This window comes from Habropoda laboriosa, unplaced genomic scaffold (assembly GCF_001263275.1).
Source record: "Habropoda laboriosa isolate 0110345459 unplaced genomic scaffold, ASM126327v1 scaffold126, whole genome shotgun sequence".
NCBI classification, from domain to species: Eukaryota; Metazoa; Arthropoda; class Insecta; order Hymenoptera; family Apidae; genus Habropoda; species Habropoda laboriosa.
In genome coordinates, this window is record NW_017100288.1 from 477,094 (window position 1) to 490,231 (window position 13,138).

Genomic DNA, 13,138 nt, shown 5'->3' on the forward strand with positions numbered 1-13,138 from the left:
TTTTCTTCTATTCTGAGTGTATTAAGAATTTTTTTTTAATTTAATACAAGATGAGAAAGTAAAATAATATAAATAGTAGCCTAAAAGTTCAATAAAATTCGAACTCGAAGTACATTAAATGTTCATGATTATAGTTCAGTCGATACTAAAAAAATAAATTCGTATTTCACGAGGAATGAAACAGGATAAGTAAAAACGGTGAGAATAACTTTAAAACGTTATGTGCCTATGTAAGCATGAATATGTATAACGTAGTTTCTACGTGAAAACTTGGTATTTCCGCGTGTCTATGAAGTTATGGTACCTGGAGCATTATGAAATTATTATACGATGTCGTTGTTACTTCCCATCGATTTCTCCAAATGCTAGGATAAAATAATCGCGAATACACTGATACGTTGCTGGCATTAAGAGCTTATGGTTGTAGCGTTTCAATTACAGCTGTTCGTTGCAGAAGTCTGAACCCTAATCTAACTATTAATTTACTACCTTCGTGAACAAATTGATGTATTCTAAATTTAAGGAAATAATTATGTACTAAAAATAAATATTTAGATGATTTTTAATACACAATACTATTCCATTTTTCTAAATGTAAATCATTCACTTTAAAATACATAAAAATCTCAGCAAATATATTTTTGAAAAAATTAATAATTTCATTATGAATCAGTCAGAAACTAGAAAATATGTACTAATAGAAAAAGAATTGATTTTCATCAGTTTCTAAAAATTGCCATAAATGCCATAAATTCTGTGCTTTGAAACTAAAAATCTGAATAAATTAGCAGATCGAATGGTAAATCATCTATTTTAAAATATACAAAAATTTCATTAAATAGACTTTTTAAAAATGTCACCAAATTTTCAGATTATATTTGTAATAATATTATCAATGAATCAATCAGAAAATAAAATTGGTAATACTAATTACAATCTCAAATATCAATGAAAAGTTTAAACGTACCAAAATATTATCATCAGTTCATTGTTCAGTCGATCATTGATTATTATTCTGATTTGATTAATCAACGGATGGTAAAATAGAAAGGATACACCAATTACAATCTCAGATATTAATGAGTCTAAATATACCCAAGATGTTTTTACACCTTCTTAGTAAATTAATCCTTCTGGTATAACATTACTTTTGTATCATCACCTGCTACTATTTTTATATCCTATAATTCCTTACTGATCTGCTGAAGCAGATTACACACTCCCCTTTAGTAGACTTCATGTTTGTTTATCAACAGACAATTTATTATTAAGTAACTCAAACACAAAGAAATGTTACAATATATTTAAAAAGAAAGAAGAGAGAAAATGTGAAAAGTACCCTATTTAAAGCAAATCTACACAATCTTCAAAGATTATTAATTAAAAAATCTCAAGTCTGAATACAATAGATACAAATAATTCTAATTAAATTTACATTCGCAATTCTTTTCCAAAAAAAAAAATATACAGGGCCTCCATACTCAAATAGGAAACCGACAAGGGAGAATACAGAGGGAGTGGTTGGCGTAGCGCGCAAAGTCTCGGCTTGCTAAGCCGAAGGTCCTGGGTTCGATTCCCGGTTGGGTCCCTCCATATTTTTCCCTAGGTTCCTACAATATGTACAATTTCTCAGGAAAATTTCACTCACAATCAGCTTGTATTCCACGAACATTTCGAATTATTTGTCGATCTACCAAACACACCAAAGGATAATTCCGTTGTTTCGCGGCACCAAGGAGGATTTCTGCGTTCGCTTTCTAATAGATCGTTAATGGGAACGGATTTACTTTCACACTGCAATTACGTTTCCATGATGTTTGCTTTATAATTACTCGCGCACAGTCCGATCACGAGTCCCGTATTAATGCTAAAATTAGACTGTAAAAAGCTTGTCTGCCTGCCAGTGCAGTGGTTTACCTTTTAATTTAATTAGTTTGTAATTGTATACCGCTCGCAGAAAGAGCTGACCGAGCACAGTAGTTATCTCCGCTCTACTAACAATAGTTTCCTAATATTCTTTTTTTTCTTCTTCACCTAAACAATGACCAATAAAGTATTCAACGAAGCACAGTGTTTTACAGACTATAGACGTGTGGAAATTATATTCAAAGTAAAAAAAAAAAAAGAAGGATTATTACAGCGGTGTAATAATTTGTCCATAATCAGTTTAATCGATCTTTCCAGTTTCTTCAAAACTGTTTTGATTTTAATAAATTTGACGAATTTTCGTAATTAATTTTAATTAGATTGTTTCTACGTAAAGACATGTTTTATGTGAATGATTTGCAGATGAATTGGTCTTGGTGTTAAATTGGAACGTTGAAATTTTTCAAACTTCGTTTTGAATCCTCGAATTTATTTGATCTTTGGTTGCTTTCGATTTTTATGTGGTTTTTTTATGAATGTGATTTAGAAGATATATTTGCAGTGAAATTGTGAAATCATATTATTGGTTAATTACTCACTTTTCTTTTTTCTTTATGAATTGTAGAAATTATTTGGAATCGTGAACATTGTTCAGTTACAATTGCAATTTTGTGGAATTAATACTTGGAACAGTAGTCAATGTTTAAATTTAGAGTTAGAAGAAAATAGGGTTTGCTATTTGTATAAACAATAAATTATAAATTTTTCATGCTGCTCGAAATCTCCCAGGATTACTAATTTATACGTTTTCTAAACATTAACGAGTGATTCGAATCTGAATTCGTCACATTAAAAAAGAACAACGTTTCACAATTCTACGCGTGGAAATAAATAAATATCATAGTAGAATTTTAATCATAATTTCATACTTTCACTGTTAATACCATTCTTGTAGAACAGAAATAGAAATGAATTTCTCCATTATTTTAAACGTTAAAATTTCATAATTTACCGCTGACAATTGTTTCAAAGCAAAGAACATTATTTTAGCAGTACTGATTTCCTTCAATATTGCTGAATTAGGTCGAAATTTTGTACAATTCTTTATTTGTGACTTTAAAATATTAGAAAGTATTTAAATTCAAACTTTAATATTTGCAAAGAAAATAAGAAATGAATTTAGTCTCCTAATTTCCAGATTACATTTTCTAACTAATTACTAATTTTTCCCCTTATCTTCCGTGCAATTCTTGAAGAAAGATGTAACAAGAATAAACGTTCAAAATAAACACTTCACAGCTGACATAATTTCATTCTAGAAAGTTAACAATCTTTTAAAAGTATTATTCACTTTAATCCTTGGGAAAAAATAAGCAGTTAATTTAATCTCCTAAATTCTCTCAGTAAATATCATTCTTGTCAAACAGAAATAAAGATGAGTTTCTCTTATCATTTTCCGTGCAATTCTTGGAAAAGAAAAATGTAACAAGAATAAAGGTTCGAAGTAAATACTTCAGCGTTGACATAATTTCGCAGCAAACAACGTTCTCTGAGTAATAACTTCCTTCGATACCACTGACCCCTTTAAATATCGTTTATGTCAAAAGAAACTTCGTATAGATCGTCGAGGGACCAGTTCAACTTGAAACGTATCTCTTCCTGCGAACGTCAGCGTCCGTGAATTATTGCGCAATGCCGACAATTCGTTCGAATTTCATTAAACGCTAATGGCCGTGTTATTATAGCTCTCTCGCCGGTGAACGTAACGTATCCTCGAGACCTCATTTGCACGCGACCATCGATTAAAAATCCAATAAACGGTGCGACGATGCTGGCCAAAAATCAATCCGAGATAAACAGCTGACTGTGGCTTCGGTTATCGCGAAATCAGCTGACTGACTGGCAGCTAATCGATCATCGACACCGAAATCTGGAATATCTGATCGAATCCCCCCTCGTAAATCTGTGAAACTTGAATCAATACTGTTTTGTTCTGACAAATTAAACGAAAGCGGACGGTAATTCAGGAAGGAAACTTGCAACGTCTTATTTTCTTTTAATGTGATATAAGGTGCGCTAGTTTTTGGGTTTGTTTTGTTTTAATTAGTTTTTGGTAATTTACTTGCTCTCTGGAGAAATTAATATTGATTATATTGTAAGAAAATATAGTATATTTTGGGAATACTTTTTGAATGATTTCTTCATTTTTGACTTCAGTAATTTAATTATGCTGGGGAGAAATTAATATTGCTTATATTTTCAGAAATTATATTTTGGAATAAAAAGAATAGTATTTAGGAATACTTTCTGGTTTTAGGAATACTTTCTGAATGATTTCTTCATTTTTGACTTCAGTAATTTAATTATGCTGGGGAGAGAAATTACTATTGCTTATATTATCATGAGAAATAATACTTTTGAATAAAAAAAATAAGATTTTGGAATGTTCTTAGATTTTAGGAATACTTTCTGAATGATTTCTTCATTTTTGACTTCAGTAATTTAATTATGCTGGGGAGAGAAATTACTATTGCTTATATTATCATGAGAAATAATACTTTTGAATAAAAAAAATAAGATTTTGGAATGTTCTTAGATTTTAGGAATACTTTCTGAATGATTTCTTCATTTTTGACTTCAGTAATTTAATTATGCTGGGGAGAGAAATTACTATTGCTTATATTATCATGAGAAATAATACTTTTGAATAAAAAAAATAAGATTTTGGAATGTTCTTAGATTTTAGGAATACTTTCTGAATGATTTCTTCATTTTTGACTTCAGTAATTTAATTATGCTGGGGAGAGAAATTACTATTGCTTATATTATCATGAGAAATAATACTTTTGAATAAAAAAACTAGTATTTTGGAATGTTCTTAGATTTTAGGAATACTTTCTGTATTATTTCTTTATTTTCACTTTAATAATTTAATTACACTGTGGAGAAATTAATATTGCCTATATTAGTATAAGGAATAATATCTTGGAATATTCTCAGGATTTAAAAATACTTTTTGAATGATTTCTTTATTTCTAAATTGTCTCTTTAGTGTGTGCACACTATTAAACAGTTGAAAAATAACGAAAGAATCAGTTTGTATTACAAGAACGTAGAATTTTTGTAAAAATGTTTCTCTATTAAAAAGAAGAATAACTTGCTTCAAATATTTTCCATTGAAACGAAATAAATGAAAAAGAAAAGCTACTTCGTTATTTCAATCGAATTACACTAGAGTGTTGTCTCTCTTTCCTCGGTTTTATCTCAGCATTCAATCGAACAATTTATTTGTCTATTTAATGGAAAATTGCTTTCGTGCCTTTCATTATTCTTCCGTCTCTTTAATTGCGTCTTGTCTTCTTCACACGATTAATACAGAATTAGAATAACTTCCTGTTCTTATTCTGTCGAACGAGGTCTCACCCTCAGATTCGATATTTATCTTATAACCGGATCACTAAACCCACTTTTCAGCGATTTCATTCACGAATGAAGTATTGCGCATCATATACAATTTATAACACCTCATGAGTCTATCCGCGAAATTATAATTCATACATGTAGTTTACGTTTTATGAAATATCGCGCTATATGGAATACGGAATAGAATTACTTACTAGATAAACATTGAATTATTCATCGTCGGATTACCTATTAAAGAATGTCTCTGAAAGTATTCAGCAGCGAGAAGAATCGATTAAAATTAAACAGTGTTTCTATGAATATTCTACAAAATACACGAACAAGAAGAATTGACCAAAAAGATAAGGAAAATTTCCAAGAACATTCCAGCAGTAAATATCGATTAAGAATTTCATAGAATTGTAAAATAAAGTAGCGAGAAAATTTCATCGAAATTAGTGTACACTCGTGAACATAATCATGCAAGGAAAATTGCTATCATCTGTTATGCGTCATTAATGCATTTATAGTATAAATACTTTGTCCCCTGAAAAAATCAAATTTCGCATAAATCGTCTTGCCGTTAACATTAGTGTACACTTCTAAGTACAATCAAACAAGAAAAATTTCTATCATTTGTAATATTCGAAAATTTCTCCCTTTCATAAAATAATAATAAAAAAAAAAAAGATATTCTGTACAAGGTGCAAGATCACAAATCTAACAAAATTAAAAAGAAATCATTTCGTCCTCCACCTCGCCTTTCTGAAAAGTTAAAAACGATTTTCGCCGGGTGCAGCAGTACTCAGGCATGTGAAAATAACTACAACGCGTATAACAGACGGATACATCTCATTAAAATAGGGCGGTGTCGCGTGAGACAGAGGAGAAAAATACTTGGATAGAACGTGCGCACCTGGTGTCATGTGATTTGGACAGATGCCATCGGGAGAACGAGCCTTTTGATACTGTTGCTTGAACTGCTAAAGGAAAGATTTCGAGCTCCAGTTTCGAGGCTTCTCGATAAACTCGATCCAATTATCCACGACTTTGTTCCACGATTTCTGTTCACTTATCTCCCAGCCGCGATAAATCATTTTCTTTGTTTCTCGATCGCCGCCGCAAGCCGGCCTGTAATCGATATAATTCGCCTCCTCGATGGAAGATTCATCGTCGTACGATACGTTACAAGTACGCTGATTTATGTAAACTGTGACTGGCCAACGTGGTTTGTCGTCAAACTTTTCTTCGCGATAGCGGATGAAAAATATCGCACTCGAAGTGAAGAGATCGAGCGGAGACGCGCAGTGCGATCGAAATTATTCACGTGAAGCGACTGGCGTGTGTCTTCATTCCTGAAAATTTCGTAGATTTTTAGTTTTCGATTGGCAAACGAAGGTTTTATTTTTCAGGTAAGTTGGTTAGTGCGATGTTACAAGAATATTTGGGAAAGATAGAAGTGCCAGGGGATAGATCATTTTTGAGGATCGAAGAAGATGACCTAACTTTGGCATTCTTTTTTTTTTTAGGAAAGTAATTGAATCTATTGAAAAATTTTGTTAGGGTTTTGTTATAGTATCCTTGAAGAGGAGATTTAGTATAAACTTTATGTGCCAAATAACATCAATTTTATCTTTTTTTTTTTTCATTATTTCGTAGACGTATAGAAATAAGTTTCCCAATATTTGCAATGCTGTAACCTACTTCTTTTGCCACAATAGAAAAGAATAACGCAATATGGAAAGTGAATGAAAGTAATTTTAAAAGATACCATGAATGTTCGATACGGTAAAAAATAGAAATTCACAATTGAATGTAAAATGTAATCAGAGAATTCTCAAAATAAAATTTTAGAAGTTTGCAGATATCAGTCTTTTACTTCAGACTTAAATTTACCTATAAACAAATTTTGTATTATTTTCTCCTGTTTTAGTCACATCCAGCACACTTCTTTACCGAAAACAGCGAAGATTACACGTTCCTGGTTTCAGGATAAGGTGGAGTTATGTAGAAAAATGTGGGTACGTTCGCAAATTGTTAGTAGATTTCCAGAAAGCTCTGGAGAAAAGTTCACGAGTAAGACGAATTACTCGTTAATCAAGAGCTAATGAAGTAATTGCACGTTCTGTTCAACGAGGTGTTGCAGCCGACAACCGCAAAGATTCTAGAAAATTGGCAATTAGAGGATCATTTCTAGACGACGAACGCCTGTTCTAAGGCATTATCTGCCAAAAGCGTGAAACCGTCTTGCTTATTGTTGCACTTTATAGTAGCGTACGTGGATAATGAGATTAAACTCGCGCTAATTAACCTATGTCCGTCTTTGAAAATGATCATGTAATGTTTAGAAGCAGAACCTCTATTCTAAAAACTATGTAAATATCCTTGTATCTCAATGTTTTATCACCCAAGTGATTTTCCAATATTTTGTTGACTGAAACGCTTAAACATTTTGTTAGACTTGTATTGCATATTAAATCCTCTGCTATGAGGATGTATCAACACTTTAAACTGTTTTATAGAGTGTACAAAAATAATCAAATTTAGTAAGACATAAGTAATTTCATTAGAAAAAAAGTCAATTAATAAATCTACATATTACCTTTGTAATTCCAAAAGGTATTAAAATTGGTTAGAGGTTTGAAGTTACTAAATGAGAAGGATGATTTGATATCAATATTTTAATTATTTAGATTCAGAAAAATGTGAAGTTCTTGAAACTGAACGAAATCTGTAGAATTTTCTGAAACTGAAAGAATATTTTGAATGAAATTAAATGAAACTAAAAATAGAAAAATTGTGTTAGATATAAATGAATTACATTTCACAATATTTTTTCTTGTAAGTAAGAAATACTTAGTTCTCAGCAAAGTTACAATGCTAAAGAGTCCACAATTGGCAGAGAAAAAAGCTTGACATTCAGTATTGAAAAATAAACCAGCAAGATAATCCAATATCTTCGAAAGAAGCGATATTTCACAAATTCACAGACTCTCTCGTTAAAAAAACCTCGAAGACGCTTTTTTCTTTTTACTCATAAAGTGTCGAACGTTTCCCGATTTAAATACACACAGCCGCGCAATTACCTCGGATACTAAAAATGCGCTATAAAGTAACACGAGCCCGGCTACTTTTACCCATTAAATCTTCCTAAATCTCTCGCACTTTCACAACGATCCGACCTCGTGTATTCAGAGCCGCCGGGTTTCAATTTTCCTCAGCGCTACTAGGATCGTAAAATCGATCGATACACAGCGTTTCCCGCTTCGTCGTGTTCCAGTTCGCGTAAAAAGTTAATCGCAATATCTGGGCTCGAACGTCCCGAGAGAGAAAGAGAGAGAGATCGTGCGTTTGGCGAGCACATGAATTATGCAGCGAATCCCGAGGAGGAATAAGAAGATAACTCTGCCGGATTGTTGGAATCAAGGCTGCACGATGACATTAACGAGTCGCGTATACGCACATTTGGCATTCGCTCTGGTGATCGCGAATTTTCTCGCCAGATTCGCCTAATAACCATCCTCATTTTTCCTTTTTTTTTTACCCTTCGGTGGCGATCTGGGTCATTTATGACCCGAGCCAAATTTCGCTCTCGTATTCGAACAGATTTTTATTTTTATTGAAGAAAGTTTGGAATATCTGACTTGACGAACAATTGTATAGTTTAGTAGAGACTTTGACGAGTATGCCAGAATTTTTTCAGGTTCTTTCCAACCTAGAAGAGTTAAAAAATTAGACCTGAAGAGTGTCAGATAATTATTTGCCTACGAAGAAATGGTCCACCATTATTGTACTTCCTTTTTTCTTATTCGTTGTGCTCTCCTCTGTTCATTCTCTCAAAAAATATGTTTGCCCACTGTTTCTCTTATTCCTTATACTCTTTTCTCATGATTCTCTCAATATTCCGCTTTTTTTTCCAAAAGAATTTTTCTGAAGAAAAACATTGCGTCGAGGAAAGCAACGTTTCTATAAATTCCTGTAACATTACGAGTCCTTATCAGAGTGATAGTTACGATAGGTTCTTATCGGTTACGTAAATTAGAATTTTTCAATGCCTTAAACCTTAACAATTTCAAACGAACTTTTACCAATACAATAATTACCACTGAACAAAAGGCAATATATTCCTAATGAAAAATTGTTAGCAACAATTTTAAACATAAATTCACAAACAGAAAAAGTGTGAAATTTACAAAAACCATTTAAATTACATCTAAAAATATTCTCCTACCACTGATAACTAAAGAAGATAATTAGGTGACCTGTTTCACGTGGCCCACCCTGTACAGTGCAGCAGATTCGTGTAACATCGAGAGACAAGATGTTATCTCGTTATCGTGCGGTATAAAATTACCATTATCGTGGGGCATAAGAACTTTGGAACAATGGGGATAGAAAAAGAGGAGCGTTCGATGAAAAACTCGGATGATAATCGGTGGTTCCTTGAGGTTGACGATCGACCTGACCTTCTTCTTCTTCTTCTTTTGCTGCCATAAAACCGGTTATCATTAATTTTCCGTGGTAAGTTCCTCATTGCCTCGTGCTCGACATCGTTTAAGAAACGTTCTTTTACAATGACAATACTAAGTGCGCTTAAATGAACACTGCACTTAAGCTGTTTGGCTTCAAATCAGATGGAGATTATGAGATATTACACCGCTATTTTCAAGAAATTTTCAAATTACCATCTTTCCATGCGTAGACCGCATCTAATTGAATTAACCATTCGACTTTATTATCGATGGAGATAATAGGGAACGTTTCAGTATCATCGTCGAATTGTACCTTTAATTTCCAAGATAATCGACAAATTCTTATAATTCTTCCCTCCCTGAAACATAGAAGAATTTCATTATGTACTTCGTCACTTTTCTGGTAAAGAGGATTTATGTAATAGCATGTCCATTACGTCAAGAGCTTATAATTATCTAGATCTATGCAAAGGGGGGTACCATCGAGTCTTAGTTTTGTTTTTAAGTTGATTAAGCTTGACGTAATCGTCACACTGTAAATACGCCCACTGTGTCTCCATGCAAACATTATAATGCAACGGACTATAAATAACGAAGATTAGAGGAGAAAAATCTCGGTCGATCGGTAAAAGACTATCTGCTCTCTAGATATTAAAATATCTCCACAGCTTAAAATAGTTTGCTCAGGAATTCATGCTTGTTTTTCGTGTACACGTAATCTCTTTCGTACAGCAGAAAGAAAGAAGGAAAAAAAAAAAGAAGAAGAAGAAATTGTTACAATGAACTTGCTATCGAGAATTATCTAGAAACTGTGTACGGATTGATCGTATAATAATTCTTCCAATGATAACGCCTGAAACCACGTACAAGCAAAAGACAGTCGTCCAAAGAGTTGCAATCAGTGAGCTAAGATTTTTTTTTTCTTATCTACCTTGCTCGACAAACCTTTCTCTCCTACTGATTATCGTACATCTACTTTGCTCGGTACAACTTTCTCGAAAGAAAAACTATACGGCTCTTTCGAGAGGGCATGGAAAACGTATTTGCGCTTTTTGCTGTGCAAATGTCGTATTACTTATCTTTCCAGAATTATTATTCATTATTTTCTATTGGTCGCTCGCCACGCCTACGTATTCACGATTACGGGAAAATCGAACTGATAAACGTGTGATTGAATAATATTTATTGCAGAGTGTATCACTTTTTATAAATATTATTGCTCTTGTTACTTTCCAAATATTAATTGTGAAATATTGTATTATGAATTTATTGATTTTATAATATTTTGATAATATTCTGTAGTATTTAACTATTAAGCAGTTATAATGTAATTTAGTTTTGTAAATAATAGAAATATGAAACACACGTGACTGTGGTTACGTTAATATTAAACAATTGAATATACGATTGCGCGTAAATTGCATAAATCCTCGTATCATTATAAATTACGACGTTAAAGTTGCCAAGAAGACAGTGAAACCTGGTTTATCCTCTCCAATAATGTAACAATTGTGTACTGTATTCAGAGGTCAATAACAGACTGCAGATACAAAGTTTGCAAAATTTCGGGTAACCAGGCAGTTTGAGTGGTTTGAAAAATTAGCACAAGTCACACGTTCTCGTTCTATCTCTCGTCGGTTACTGTTTGTACTTCACAGTTTGTCACGATTTTGCGACAAAAGTTCAAACACCGTGTTGATTTAAGAATAATCCTTTGTTTAAGAAAAAAAATCGAAGTAACAATAAGGTAACTGGGCCTAATGTAATAAATCGTGGAATAACTTTTTCCCCCTCGATTGGTACGTGTCAGCGTAACAACGAAAATGAATTGCGTAATACACACAATGTGAAGGACACAGCTCTACGTGTGTAATGATAAATATTATTGATGTTTTTATCGATATTACCAATGTTTAAATATCCCAAGTTAGGCAAGAGTGCTAATCAACAGGAAGATATGAATTTTAGAGATATGATTCTTCTGGGTTACACGTACACTCCGCTGAAAAGAAAAAGAAATATTCTACAGTTTTGTTTATTCATTTTTCGAGAGAGTTATGATATAAAAGAATTTTTGAGTAATGATCGTTTGTACGTTTGAATTATTCTTAAGAATAATAATATTTTTTGGTAGCACAGTTACACTTTTTATTATTTAGAGAAATTTTTGCAGCATGTTCACTGTGCCCTGTAATACCAGATCTCATTTTACTTGATCCTCTTAATTATATTTAATTATGTATGGTATTAAAAGGAAATTTATCTGAAACATAATTTTATTATTATCACTATCCGTACATTAGATACTTTATGAGGAAAAACCCATGAGCAGAATATGAAGCATACTGAAATCTACTAAAATCTGCCTACTGAATGTGAAGCAAGTCTCATTGTTATTACGAGTTTAATATGAACATTATTAAACACACAAAAGTCATCACAAAATTATTAAGAACCTAAAGAAAAATTATTCATTCTAGAATCTCCAAGTAAACCAAGTACATATGTATATTTTTACTAAAATATTACACTAACGTTTAACGATAAAATGTAATTTAAATCAGACAGTATTTTCTACAAGAACACAATGGGTGCCCTAATACTTGCTAATCGGTAGCGTGCATTAAAACAGGAAAAAAGAAAAAGATTTGACATTGATTACTTTATCATACGCAGTTTACTATTACACGTACTCGTCATATTAGTCACTTGACAAGCAGAAATCCACGAGAATCCGTGCAGCAACCCAATGAAGATGTGTCATCGAGCAACAACAGTCTGCATAGTCTAATTAAGTACTCGGAACAGCGTCGACAATTGTCCCGTGCAATAATTGTTGCACTGTGTACGACGATCATCGTAGAGAATCGAAAGCGAGATACCGTATCCTAGATGGAGGCGCACCGTTGAATCGCAACGGGCGAACACACGGCTGCGTGTATCGTGGGCCTAATGGAATTATGCAAATTTGTCAGTTACCACGACTCTTCTAGGCTCGATCTTGTTTGCTTAGCGTATTCAACAATGCAACGTTGGCGCGTTCGCGTGTTTGCCCTCGTCTCCAATGAGATATATTTATACTATCAAGTGGTTCGAGCGCTCGAGAGTTGCAATAATATTTATCTGCCACGGCAACCGCGAGTTCCCAGCCTTTGCTCCCGCGCGTGTCCATCCCACATCCAGAACATGAATCGATCATCGAATATTGTTTAAATTTCACGCCAACCATTCCAGCCTTCTTATATGAACAATTTTCTTCATCAACTGTCGTACGTTGATATTAATAGATGTCTGGTTTTATGCGGCACACTTTGCAGCGTCGCGTCTCGTTATTATTAATCGACCAGCATCAAACGGGCAGTTTCGTTTTTAGAAAACACACGGCTTTCAGTCACGAT

General features: G+C 33.0%; 1 protein-coding gene across 2 annotated transcripts in view; it reads left to right on the forward strand.

Annotated features, from left to right (window-relative positions):
- LOC108573737 (TBC1 domain family member 24) overlaps positions 1–13,138 on the forward strand; it is a 52,369-nt gene that overhangs the window by 25,178 nt on the left and 14,053 nt on the right. The gene's annotated exons all lie outside the window — the stretch shown is intronic.